The sequence below is a fragment of the Cynoglossus semilaevis genome, chromosome 8 (genome assembly GCF_000523025.1).
Source record: "Cynoglossus semilaevis isolate Cse_v1.0 chromosome 8, Cse_v1.0, whole genome shotgun sequence".
Classification (NCBI taxonomy): domain Eukaryota; kingdom Metazoa; phylum Chordata; class Actinopteri; order Pleuronectiformes; family Cynoglossidae; genus Cynoglossus; species Cynoglossus semilaevis.
The window spans coordinates 20,385,561-20,398,379 of NC_024314.1; the positions used below are offsets into that span (position 1 = coordinate 20,385,561).

The 12,819-nt window shown below is 41.4% G+C and overlaps 1 protein-coding gene across 2 annotated transcripts in view; it reads left to right on the top strand.

Moving 5' to 3' along the window:
* The window catches only part of chrm2a (cholinergic receptor, muscarinic 2a), a 72,946-nt gene that overhangs the window by 23,429 nt on the left and 36,698 nt on the right, over nucleotides 1-12,819 (top strand). For both annotated transcript variants that reach the window (XM_025057698.1, XM_025057699.1), the window contains exon 2: nucleotides 8,401-8,533. The gene's annotated coding sequence lies outside the window, so the exon portion shown is untranslated. The remainder of the gene's footprint in view (nucleotides 1-8,400; nucleotides 8,534-12,819) is intronic.

Sequence of the window (12,819 nt, forward strand, 5' to 3'; positions counted from 1 at the left end):
CTTCCGGACCCAAGTGCACTTCCTTAACCACCAAGCCACCACTGCCCCAGTTATGAGTTAACTATGATAATTAATCTGCGACATTAATTCTCTCACAAATGAACTGTGAGGTAAATCTGTCTGTAAAGCACTGCACGTTAAAAACACAAGTGCTGCTTCTAAAGGTGCTTCAATGACTTGTATTGAAATTAGATACTTGACAGAACAAGTACTTTTGTCGTAAAAAATAAAGGGTCAGCTCAACATAAAGTATAAACAAAATGTTATTTATTCCGTTCCTCCTGAACATGTTCTATCAATTCAGGGTCAGCTCAACACAAAGTATAAACAAAATGTTATTTATTCTGTTCCTCCTGAACATGTTCTATCAATTCTGAAACAAAATTCTACTGCTCCATAATTAGTCAGTGAAACAGGAGCATGAATCCACTTGTACTTCAGTACTTCGACAACATACCTTAGAGATGAGGAAACCTGACAGGGTTGCCATTAACCTTCATTCATATCTGGTCCAAAAGAGATCACTTCTACTTTGGAGGTGCGCCACACAGCACATAATTCCCCTTTATCTCTTTCAGTCGCCACATAAACGCAAACAGATATTTTTAATAAGCTGTCACTGCTGACGTACTACGAAAAGACAAGGCCAATATCTGCCATGTTTACGTCCGATAAAAGGGATTTCATGGTTTCAGTTTGAAGGCTGAAATCCAACAGGCTTTGTTCAACTTCAAAAGTGACTGAATATCATTTGGAAGGATTATAATAAAGAGCAGATTATAAAAGAACCTTCAGGTCGTCTTAAAACTAAAACAAAAAAAAAAGTGTGACAAAGGAAGTGAAAAAGCAATTACAAATTTGGCAAAAGATGAAGACCAAGTGCTGTGACTCTCTTTCATGACTCCAGAAAAGGGCAAATCATACATTTAGTGACATTCTGCAGCCTTAGTTGTGTCTCTGGGCTTTAACTCTTTCTTCTTTCTGTAGTCACCACACATTCTAAAATGAAAGACAACTTTATCATGTGATATTATTATTTTATTTATAAAAAAAATAAATTAAATAAATTGCTTGTGTTTGGTCTTGCCCTTTGGCTGGGATTAGCTTCAGCGCCCCCTGCTATACTTATGTTTGGTCTTGCCCTTTGATAGCTGGGATTAGCTTCAGCGCCCCCTGCTGCAACCATGCAAAGTAATAAGTGGTAGATAATGCATGGAAGGAACCTGGCTGACTTTCTTGTTACCAGGGATATTTCACACCCAGATGGTTGTAAGGTGTGTCCTGAGGGTCATCACACCCACGCGGCGGTGAAAAGACAGCACATCTGTCATAAATGAATTGCACCGTGTGGGGCTAAATGCTGGAAGTGGAGGTGTCTCGAAAATGGGTTTTGGTGTCTTTCTGTGAAATGTTAGCGCAGCTAGCAGTGAAGACCTTTGTAGCTTCGTACCTCTGCGACCCACCTGTCTTGGTGGAGTAGTTTTGTGTCCCCAAACCTTCGCTACAAAAACGGCTTCTTCGACCACCAATTCCATGGTTGCCAAAGTGGTTGATGGTGCTCAATCTTTGGCTCTGCAGCTAAGGTAACAAACCAAGGCTAACACTGATCTCTGGTTGGAATATCTGCGGTAAATAGAACCTGCAGACTCTTTTGGTGTCATTGTGAGACCATTTCCAGCTTGTTTAATCCTAATTGAGCAGATTTCCACACCACATGTTTACATTTGTGTAGAAACACAAAGATCAAGGTCAGCGTTGGTTTTGGCATGAGAGTATCTGGACTGGAAACTCTACGACGAGTGGAAGTTAGGTTCCGGTCCAGATCTGCTTCCTGCACTGGAATCAGTCAGTGAGCTGTTTGCCAGCGAGCTCTGGGATTGGCAGCAGGGCTTTGTTACCGCGGTTGAAAGCACTCTAATATCACTGCTGTTCAAGCACTGGCTCCAAATGACGTGACCTGTGCTTGGGTGGACTTTTATTGCTTCATTTTTGGGGCAGTTTAAACACGCACATTGTTCATCTTTCACGTGAACACAACGACACACTCGGTGGATTTAACATTTTCCACGGCACCTCGAATCTCCATGCTTCAGAGTTTTCCCCTCATATTGTAGACACACACATCGTTAATCTTGGGTAAAGACTCTTCCTTCTGCAGGGTTCTGAAATATCAGTGACTGCTCAGGAGCTGTGACCAGTGAGCGGGACCTCCATTCTCTTATTCTGCTGCTCTGTTTCTACTCGGTGACAGGACGACACGAGAATGTGCCTCAAATGATAGAGAATCAGTTCCTTTCTCCATTATTTGCGCGCACTAAAAGAACCTCAGTCTTTCAGAAATCCCAGTGTGCTCACACTCTTGTCATTAAAGCAGTGGAGCGATCGTGAAATAACGTCAGGAGCTCGCAGCGACGACTAAATCTTTTATGATGAATTTGAACTCTGAAGATGAATCTGTGCAGAGATTACGCTGCGTTATTCAAGGTAATTAATTAACAAGGTCGTGTCGACAAATTAAAAAAGAAATGTGTCACGCAGAGGAGAAACTATTATTTATGTTTTGTATTAACCTATCGCTTGAACGTCGGGCATGTTTGTCCGACTGTTTTTCCTCGTCCCACAAATGTCACTTTATCATAAAAGTGAGAAACCAATGAGTTGAACCGAAGTCACATTCATAAAAACGTGGTATATGAAGTGACATCACGACTGTTTGACCATAGAGAGATGTTGTACTTTTCAGACATGGGAAGTCGGAAACGCAGTGAGAAAATCTGTGGTAGTGACAATGGTTTGCCTAACGGGGAAGCCAAAAATTGGGATGAGGTGGAAGACGTTTTTTGGAAAGAATTAATAAAAACAAACACGACACGCTCTGTTGTACGACGGAGGTGTCGTGACCTTGCAGCTTTGACCTGCTGCATTAAAGTGTTTCCGCTTGGTCTGAGCCAGCATTCATGTCGGCCCTGAGTCATTGAACCTCCATTCATTTCTGTAAATTCCTAACTAGCTGACGTAGCACATTTGAAATGTTATTGAATTGATCATTGGGTCATCTGTAGTTTGTATGTTCAGGGTTGAACAATGTGAAGTTACTAGTAATATGTACAAACCACTGTAAAAGTATGAGATTAATTAAATGAGCTGCAATGCTGCCATCTAGTGACTTTCACGTTAATATACAACTGTTTGTCCCCAAAACAATTTTTAGGGCACACATAATTTGATGAAACGCCGGCGTTGGGTTATCAAGTTTTCATTATCAAAGTAAAAAAAAACTATAACGATTCCTACAGATATTATAGTATATGCCAATATCGGGCTGATAATATCCGTCGGCCGATATTATTGGACATCCCTATAAATAAGTAAAAACATTTAAAACCCACTGTAGAATGTAAAAATGAATTGTAATTTACTTTACCCCTATATCTCTGCACCCTATGTTGGGAACCACTGAATTAGAGGTTAATTGTCCGTCTGGATACTCAGGTTTACTAGGTGACTGAATGATTAAGGACTGTGAGGAAGCAGCTGGAAATTCAACCTTTCATTTTTTTTTTAATCTTATCAATATCCAATTAGCATTCATGTCTCAAACATGGATATCAGAAAATTGACCGTTAAAAAACAACTACAGCTGTTAGGTTGTAATGACCTATAACCTTTCATATTTAATATTAATTCAAGAGTGTGACGACCTGTTAACGACTCGACACGACACGCGTCAGTTTGAACAGGAACAGCCATGTCAGAGCCTTGAAATGGGGAAACCTCCTGAGCAAATAACCCTCCTCCCCTTTGTAATTAGTGCAGTCAGCTCCTTGTAAGGGCTTTGGATGTGGGAGGTGGGGGTGTGGAGGGGACACCGCTGCTTGTGTCGACCCCAGAGGGGCGGAGTAAACTTTCTAGTCTAATATGAGACTTTGAAAGTCATGGGATTTTTGTGTTGTGTCAGTAAAGTGATCGGTCACATATTTCTGGATGAAGGTTTGTCTCTAAAACCAACTCACAGCTCTAAATCACAAATGTCAAACCTAAGGCCCGCAGGCCAAATCTGGTCCACGCCAATTCCGTGACTGGCTGCCTGCCAGTAACTTTTTTTGTGTGGAAAAACTCTATACCATGGATGCCGAACTCTCGGCATGGCCGCCACTTCCTGTCCACAAACAACTTACATGTGGCCCATGTCTAGAGTGGCATTAATAATTTTGCGTTTGAATGATTTATTATCAATGTCTCAATTTAAAAACGCATTAGCTAAAATTGACATGTATCTCCGGCATCCTGCACTCACAACCACGTCTATTGTATTATCAGGCCCGTATGTCCTGTAAGAGACGCAGAAATGGGAAACTAATGCACCGACCTGCATAATAAGCCGACGGGCAGCCTTTCAGACTGTTACATAATCAAGGCTTTTTCACTCAGACACATCATAACCTCCCCCGGCCCTCCACCCCCCGGCGTGGACGTGGGCTTCACGCTGATAATAAACAGCGAGCGTAGATGTCCACGGAGATCTTTGACCACGTACGAGGATGGAGGAGCAGCTCCTCCGTCTTTTCCAGCCATAATGCTGATGTTGCAATGAAGCAACAGCCCACACTTGTGAGGGGGAGCCCTGATGGTTGCAGGCAGGGAACACCAAGTACTAGGAAATTGCATTACAGACACTCCCCCCTCGGAGTATTTAAAAATGGAACCTCTAGAAGGCTGCTTTTATTGCATCTGCTCTTGGAGGAGATTTCTCTGAACTGCTGCTGACGCCTCACGGCGGTACAAATGTATCTTTTTTTAACGTCTATGAGACCGTTAAGGCCGGACTCTGGAGGAGATCTCTTTGGGATTCAGAGCTAATCAGACATAAAGTCATCAATTTCATACATGGCTGCTGTGGGGTGACGTTTGGATAAGTAGAAAAAATTGTAATATGAACGGTTTAATCTCCGAGGAGACCAAATGGAGCTCTGAGTGCTGGGCTATTGTCATTTTCCAATTGTCACCTGCTGTAATATATTTCTATGTAAATGTAACGATGTATGTTATATGATTATCATCTGCATAAAAATAATGGATAAAAGATAATTTTGAATATTTTTTGAAAGTAGCAATGGTCATGATTAATGAATTAATCCTAATACTTGTGATACAAAAATAACTTTTTATGAATAACGCTGGACCAGAACAACAAATAAGTGCTGATAGATGTACAATATAATGATGAAAATACATCAAGGAAAATATAAAAATATATATTGATTTTCTGGATTACGTATACTGTAGGTCGCACCAGTCAAAAGAAATTCATAATAAATAAGAAAAAAAACATATATAAGTCACTCCTGAGTATAAGTTGCACCAGCGCCTTCTAGCAGCTGTCAGTGTGAAAATAACAAATATGAACATTTTCAGTGGTACAAGAGTAGAAGATACTGGTACACAAGCCTTTAGGGTTTTTGGATCGTTGGAAGAAACAGCACTACCCACTGGAGAAAATGAGTTTCTCCAAGAGTCAAGTGTTCAACAGTCTCCCTCGGCAAAGAGTGATTGGGTAAAACGCTGGGGACAGCAGAGGGGAGAGAAGAGAGGCTAAAAAGAAGGGGTGAGAAAGAAGCAAAAAAAAAAAAAAAGGAAGGGGTGAGACAGAAGCAAAAAAAAAAAAAAAAAAGCAGCACTGCAACCTCAGTACAATCAGAAAAGCTGATACAAAACAAAGTCTACAGTCGTAGAGACACCGTTGACAGCGTGGTGATACATTAAAGAGTCAGTATGCTGATACAGAGTTTATGGGTAATACATATGGGCCACAGAGTAAAAGTACACATTTTTTACAGCTCCTTCCTCAGCGATGGCTGTGTGCCTCACAGGTCGTCCCTTTATTAAATAAGAACACCCCTCACCCTCACCCTCCTCACGTCCACCCTCCCTTACCTCATCTCCTTGGAGCCAGAGGTGATTCTTTAGAGATTAAGGTGATGGAGTGTGGATAAAGACGAGACCCGGGTCAAGACGTGTTTGGAAGGAACAAACCCCGCCCCGCTCACATAACCTTGGATTTTACAGTCGCACTGGTCCAGATGGGGCCGCAACCCTCAGCTATTCCCAGTCAACTATGTCTCATCTTTATGAGAAGTCCTTTACTGTTGACGAGCAGGGAACCAAACAGCTCAAGAAATTTGAAACCACTTTTCGATTGAATCTCAACGATTTATATATATTATACTAATAAACACATTAACCTTCAGCCAATCATTAGCCGTTAAATCCACTTATGTTTGTGCAATCTTCCTCCTATTACCACGATGAATGACATCCAGAGGTACAGAGTGAGCATTAAGAAAACACGATTTGAGCGAATGATGCCATGCAGCTTTTAAACCTGGTTTTCTTTGCAGAATCAAACCTCGCTTCTCCTGTTGAAGTCAGCTGTGCCATATTTAGACACAGCAATGCCTTCTTATAATCTGCGATTATTCATAACAGCGAACAGTGGTGTTTAATGCGTCCGTCTGCGCGGCGACATGCTGTAAACACAGGTTGTTATCGTGGCTCTGCATCTCTCCACCAGGCTTAGTGTAATAACACTGGAGGAGCCTCGGGAGATTTTTATCTCTCCATCGGCTGCTCCTGCCTTTCCTGCTGCTCTTGCAACTTCTCCAGTAGTTTTTTTTTTTAAGTTAAAATCTACATTAATTCTCCGCATTGTAAAACGGGAAACAACGCTGCACTAAGTGGCGTTGGTAGGGCTTGGTCGGAGGAATTTTTGAAGTACTACTGTACGTATTTCCTACAAGGCTCTTTGGGGGCTGAGATTTGCATTTAAACATGAGGTGCAGCCTGTTAGAGGTGTGATGGGTGAGGGTGTTGCTGCAGTATGTGATAATGGTCTCACAGGTCTATGGCGTTTCATACACGGTGCATACATGGGAGTCGACTCTGTTCACCTTCATTTGCATGAGAGGAAAAGCCACCATCACTTTCTTTGATTGCCATACCAGAGGTGTACATTTTGTATATATTTATATGTATATCTCAGGAGGGGGACGGGTCTACAGGCGTCCAGGGCTGTATAATTTATGAAGTGGGGACAGAAGCCCTAAATCCCAGGCCGCCACGGTGATGCTTCCTTAACCTTTAAACAGCATCTGCGGCTGGTGATCATGTATGACCTTTGCACAATCCCCAGGAAATACATTGTTAGGATGATTTCACCCCATATACGATTTATATTTAACATTTAATGTCAATCATCTGAAAACCGAGAAATGCAGCGTGAAGGTTAAAAAGAAGAGAAAAAAAAATTCCTCAATAGCCTCCACCCTAAAAGTCATAGCAGGATATTCTCGACAGGAAATCCAATCCCATCGCTCTACCGAGACGTGTATAAAGACAAAATATTTTCATTCTATCATGTTAAGCTAAACTTAACCTCATCACATGGTCTGTGGTGGGCTGGCTACACCATTTGTCTGTACCAGGACTGCAGTGCCTAACGCTCGCTCTGGTGTCTGTACCAGGACTGCTAACATTGCTAACGATGGCTCTGGTGTGTATAATGATAGTCTTATTCAAACTGCCTTCAGAAGTTGTTGAAAAACAAATACTACCTGACAACAAAGCGACAGAGTTTGTCTTGTTCACTGCCGTCACTCAAACATGCCTTTGTATCTATTTTCTGGTCAGAATGGAATGAAAAGATGCAAAACCATCTTTAGGCTAATCAAAGGTGTTCACCAGTTCTAGTGATTTTCCAACAATTAGCAAACTGAGCGAAGTGCAATAAAATCTGTTATTTTTAGAAATGCTCATTTAGCCAGTAATTGAAATCAAATCACAAAATGAATCCCATTTATCATGGCCTTAGTTTTATATCATTAAATAATGACTTTTTGCTAATTGTTTTTATTTTCATAGCCCATTAACAAGCTGGTACATCTGGCCTTTGACTACAGCTCCAAATATATCATTTGCAATTCACAGGTCAGATTACTCTGCAGAGATACACAGTTCTTATTGGTTCTGGCAGTGGGAGCCATGTTGAATTTAAGCGTTTGGCAGATGAGCTGCTGACGCCTCATCTTCTAAGTTGTACAGCATACAAGATGCTTGTATTCTCAACAAACTTTTAATGTACACAAATGTGTACAATAAAGATACTACACTCCAATATAAATGACCCGAAGTAAAGTCCAGAGACGCAGCATATGACTGTGGTTCTCTTTTATCTGTGCAGCGCCCCCATTGTGCATATAGGACTACTGTGGATTAACAATACCGATTGTTCTGCCATAAAAAAGAATCTTATTTTATTGTATTAAAAATCAAGTGAAAATTCCAGTTAAAGCATTGAAGTGGCACTTATTGGAATTAACTTATTTCCCCCTCTTTCTCCTACAGTAACCATGGAGATCAACCACGAAGCTGGAGCCTAACATCTCCATCCTCTTCTTCTGATTCACATTAATCACACACTCTCTCTGAATATGCCATCCAAGTGTGAAAAGGCCCCACGGACCGCTTAGCACCTGCTGTAAGTACCAGCACTCTCCTTTAACTCACATCCTCGGCTCCAATCTCTTAATGACTCATCTACGTCCAAGTTTTGCCTCATCTGTTCGCATCGTACGAGGCGTCCCACCTACGAACGCATCACGCCGGATTTAGAATGTTCTAGAATGCACATGAGACGTGCCTGACTTGATAGATTATTTGTCCCCGCTTGGGGTTATTGCTTGTAATGACTCTCAATTTGTCTCCTGAATCGTGGCAGATAAGAATTAATGTAGAGGCGTACGCACATACACTCAAATACACACACTTCTTGGATTTTCAATTTACATTCCACCTCTGCAGCAGAGGCACTTTAGCAGGTTTGGCAGGTACTATCTTTTTCTAAATGTATTGGTCATACATGTAAAACTATATTTCTTATATATTCAGTTTTTGTAACTCTGGTTATAATTGTGTTTATGACTAATTCACTAAAATTAATTTTCTGGACTATAGGTCGCTCCAAAGTATAAATCGCACCACCCACAAGATGCATAATAAGGAAGTAATAGATAATAGTACACAAGCCTAGAGTGCCCCCTAGCGGCTGTCAGTGTGAAAATAACATACGTGAAATTATATAGTTTAATACATAAGTCGCACCTGAGTATAAGTCACAAACTCAGCCAAAGGATGAAAAAAAGTGCGACTTATAGTCCAGAAAATACGGTATACAATAAATATTTAGAAATTAAAATTCTTAACGTATGGCAGGTTTCAGCAATAACTCAGATCTGTCCAAAAGTGTTTACATTTTTGCAGAATTATCCAAACAGACAAAACCACTCGAGGTCAAGATTTACTTTTCTTCAGACCAGTTGAATAGAACAGTGAAATAAATAGAAAACCTAATCACTGCCCAGAATTTTCTAGGAGTGTAAATATCAAGTCAGCGTTGGTTTGTTTGTTTGTTAGGTGTTATTGTGTTCTCTCTACACTAACAGCATCTCTATTCGCCGCCCACCAAAAAAAGCCCAGGATATAAAGTCAGCCAACTGCTTTTCATTTAAATCCAATTTCAATACCTTTTTTTTTTTTAAATAACACGGCCTCCTCTGTAATGTGTTGTCATGTTGGAAAGATATCGTTTTAACGGCTTGTGTACTGCGGTCTAAAAGCAGCTTTGGTGCTGTTAAAATATGTGATGTTTGAGCTGCTGCTAATTCGTTCACATGTCACAATGACACTGTAATTAAATCATGCAGGCGTTAAGAACGTGCTGAGAACGTACCAAAAATGTAGGGCCAGAGAACCTAGCACATTATTATCACGTTTTTCAGTGAAAGCAAACAATTATTTTATTAGGCATTTACAGTTATTTTTATTTTCATTATCATAATTATTTTCTTTTTTTGTACAACATTGCTCACTGGGTCCTACAAAAAAAAATAGGTCAACAAAGAGTTATTTTTTTGGGAATTATTTGGGGTGGGGCTAAGACTGCTGCAGCTCCTACATGAACCGGGACAGAAAAAAAAAAAACTGGTGGGGCTGAAAAAATGGAGAATATTAAATTTATTTTTCAAAACAAAAGTGCTCAAATACTCTTTAATGTATTACCGTAGAAATTCAGTTTCAGAGCAAACTTAAAGACTCTTGTTTTTAGCCATTTTAAGCTAACTAGCTTACACTTTTTAGCATTTTATAAGCAAATAGCAATTACTTCTCTGTAGTTTTGGTTACTGTGTGTACTTTAGAGACTGCCTCTATTAGCATAGTTACTTCTGGCATCTAAATTGTTTTCACAGTTCACATTGAAGGTAAAATCATACATAAAGAGAGAGAGCCTCAAATGTTGGTAGAAACTGGGAGACGATGTTTAGATTCTCAGATGTGTCCCAGTGAAGTACATTACAGCAGGGATGTTGGACGATTGATTTGACTGCGGATCACACTGAGAAGATTCAGACGCCACCAGATAAGATGTCATTCTCTGCTGCCAGACAATCTCTGCAGGCAGAGAAAGGACGCCCCGTCGAGCCACACTCCATAGCTACAAGCACACTTCTCACAGCCCACAACATGTGCGACAATTACCAACAGGCACGACAACAAACGCAGACATGTACGCACGAACAAACAAGTCACACCGGGGTTTGATGCTGTTCCATCAAAACCGCTGTCAAGTGCTCGCTCTCCGTGTTCATCACGTGCTGATGCCAAGCATATCTCAGACGTTACAGCTCTCAAACCTGGGTTTGTGTAGGGACGTGTGTGTTTATCTGAAGTCATCCTTCTGTATGTCAGCGTTTCCCCCCGTTTCTCTTCTTTCCTTTTTGCTTTTGCTCGCACTACATCTCCAAATACGGCTGAAATTGACAATACCTGTTCAAATTACGAGGGCCTTGCTAGTCTTTTGAGTTTGACAGCTGTAGCAACAATCTTCAGTTACAGTAGTAGTCTGAACGGTGGTCTGCAAGGATGGACACTGTGTATTTTCTCCAAGTGGAAGACAAGTGGCATAGGAATATTGCCACATTGTACCCTTTATGGTCCATCCCTTTTAATCATACCCAATACCTCAACCTCAATTGCTAGAATCGAAAACTTCTAATCTCGGAGGAATATTTTCCTTTGAAATTTAGTTCACTGTTTGTATCCCCAGGTCAAGTAAAAAAAAAATTGTCTAAACACTTTTGTGTTTTTGCCACAAAGTTCAAACATGGTCCTTAAAAAACATACACGGTTTGATTCGTCCACTGATGCTCCTGCAGCACCTGCTGTTGCTTTTCCAGTTTGTTGCCAAACATTTAATTTTTTGTGCAGGTTCTCTTTTGCGGCTCCTGCAGATTTTCTTTAGCCTCCAGTCCGAAATGGACTGAAATGTGCAGCCCAGTGTGACAAGATGGGAGGAGGACCTGGTGTTCAGAGGCGTTTGGTCGGGGAGCAGTATTGATTGCACTTAAAGTGACAAGATTGAGGAGGCCCCACTTTGACACCTTTTCCCCCACTGCCGCCAACAGACAAAGGTGCGGACCAGAAGGAGCAGCGCTCATTGATTTTCTGCGAGCATGAATGGGCTGAAAGCTATGAATCAGTTGTCGGAGGCTGTGCCGCTTGAAAATAAGTCAACAATTTTTCCATAGCGCGCCGGTAATATAACTGACTGGCGGTTTGATTTAGAATGACAAGCGAATACTGCCTTAATGAATGGAACTCTGCGCAGGATGAGAAGTGGAAAAGTCCTCAGAGCTTTGGCAAAAAAAAAAAAAAATGAAGTATTAAGCTTCAGTTGTCCGTTAGATTTTCTCAGTGTACACTTCACGGCTGAGGCAGAAAGCTGGTGCGATTCCATCACCTCCCCCACGTCACCTTATCATCATCCATCAGGTGAAATTGCTTTTTTTTAACATAAGGCTTGTCAAGTAGGAATAACAAATGTAGCCATGCAGAGCAACACATGATTACAGGGTAATAATGCCCTGAGGTCAAGAGATATGTGACCTCATTCAGAGCTCAGGTGGCTCGGTGGGTGAGTGGAGAAAGTGGGAATACTAGTTCCTTCACCGCAACAGTCACCGGGGGATGATTCTTCTTCTTCTTCAGAGGAGGAGGTTACTGTCATCGACTGCCAGTTGTTGGGATCTCTGTCTCTGCAAAATCATTGTTACTGCATGTAATTAAAGCTGTGGTTTCCACTGTGGTTCCATTCATGTAGGTCATTTTGGAGGTGGAATTCCCGCGGGAGTCTCAGAAAGTCGTGGATGGAAGAAAACACTTGGGCTGCGTCATATATCGCTCTTTCATCTTAGCCTTTTTGTTCAGCTGTGTGAATTCACTCTGTTTTATCAATTTGAGCAAGTGTTCCCAAACCCCCGTCCGGGGGGCGGTGATGGTCCGTAGGTCATTTGGTACTGGGCCTGTGCCTTACTTTTTTATTTAAAGAAAAGATCTGGCAATAGGTCATTCAGACTCCGATACTAACTTCTGATTTGTCCAAAGCTAAAATTTGAAAAACTGGGGATTAAAAATAAATTTGTACAAAATTAAAGCCAACTGGAGGGGTGGGTGGGCAAAACGTTTGAGAACCACCATTAATGGTCGTGGATGTCTTTAGTATCAGATTAAAACCAATTAGAATCAGTCATCGTTCCATCCCAGATCCACCAACGATCCAGTAGGTCAATCCTTCACCGAACCGACCCACGCCAGCATCCACTTGGCCACTAGACCACAGTGGATACTGCAGCTATTGACGTCCTCCATCTGCTGTCATTGTCGCCGCCACCACAAGTTGGCACCTGTAGCAGAAACATGCAGCTGTGT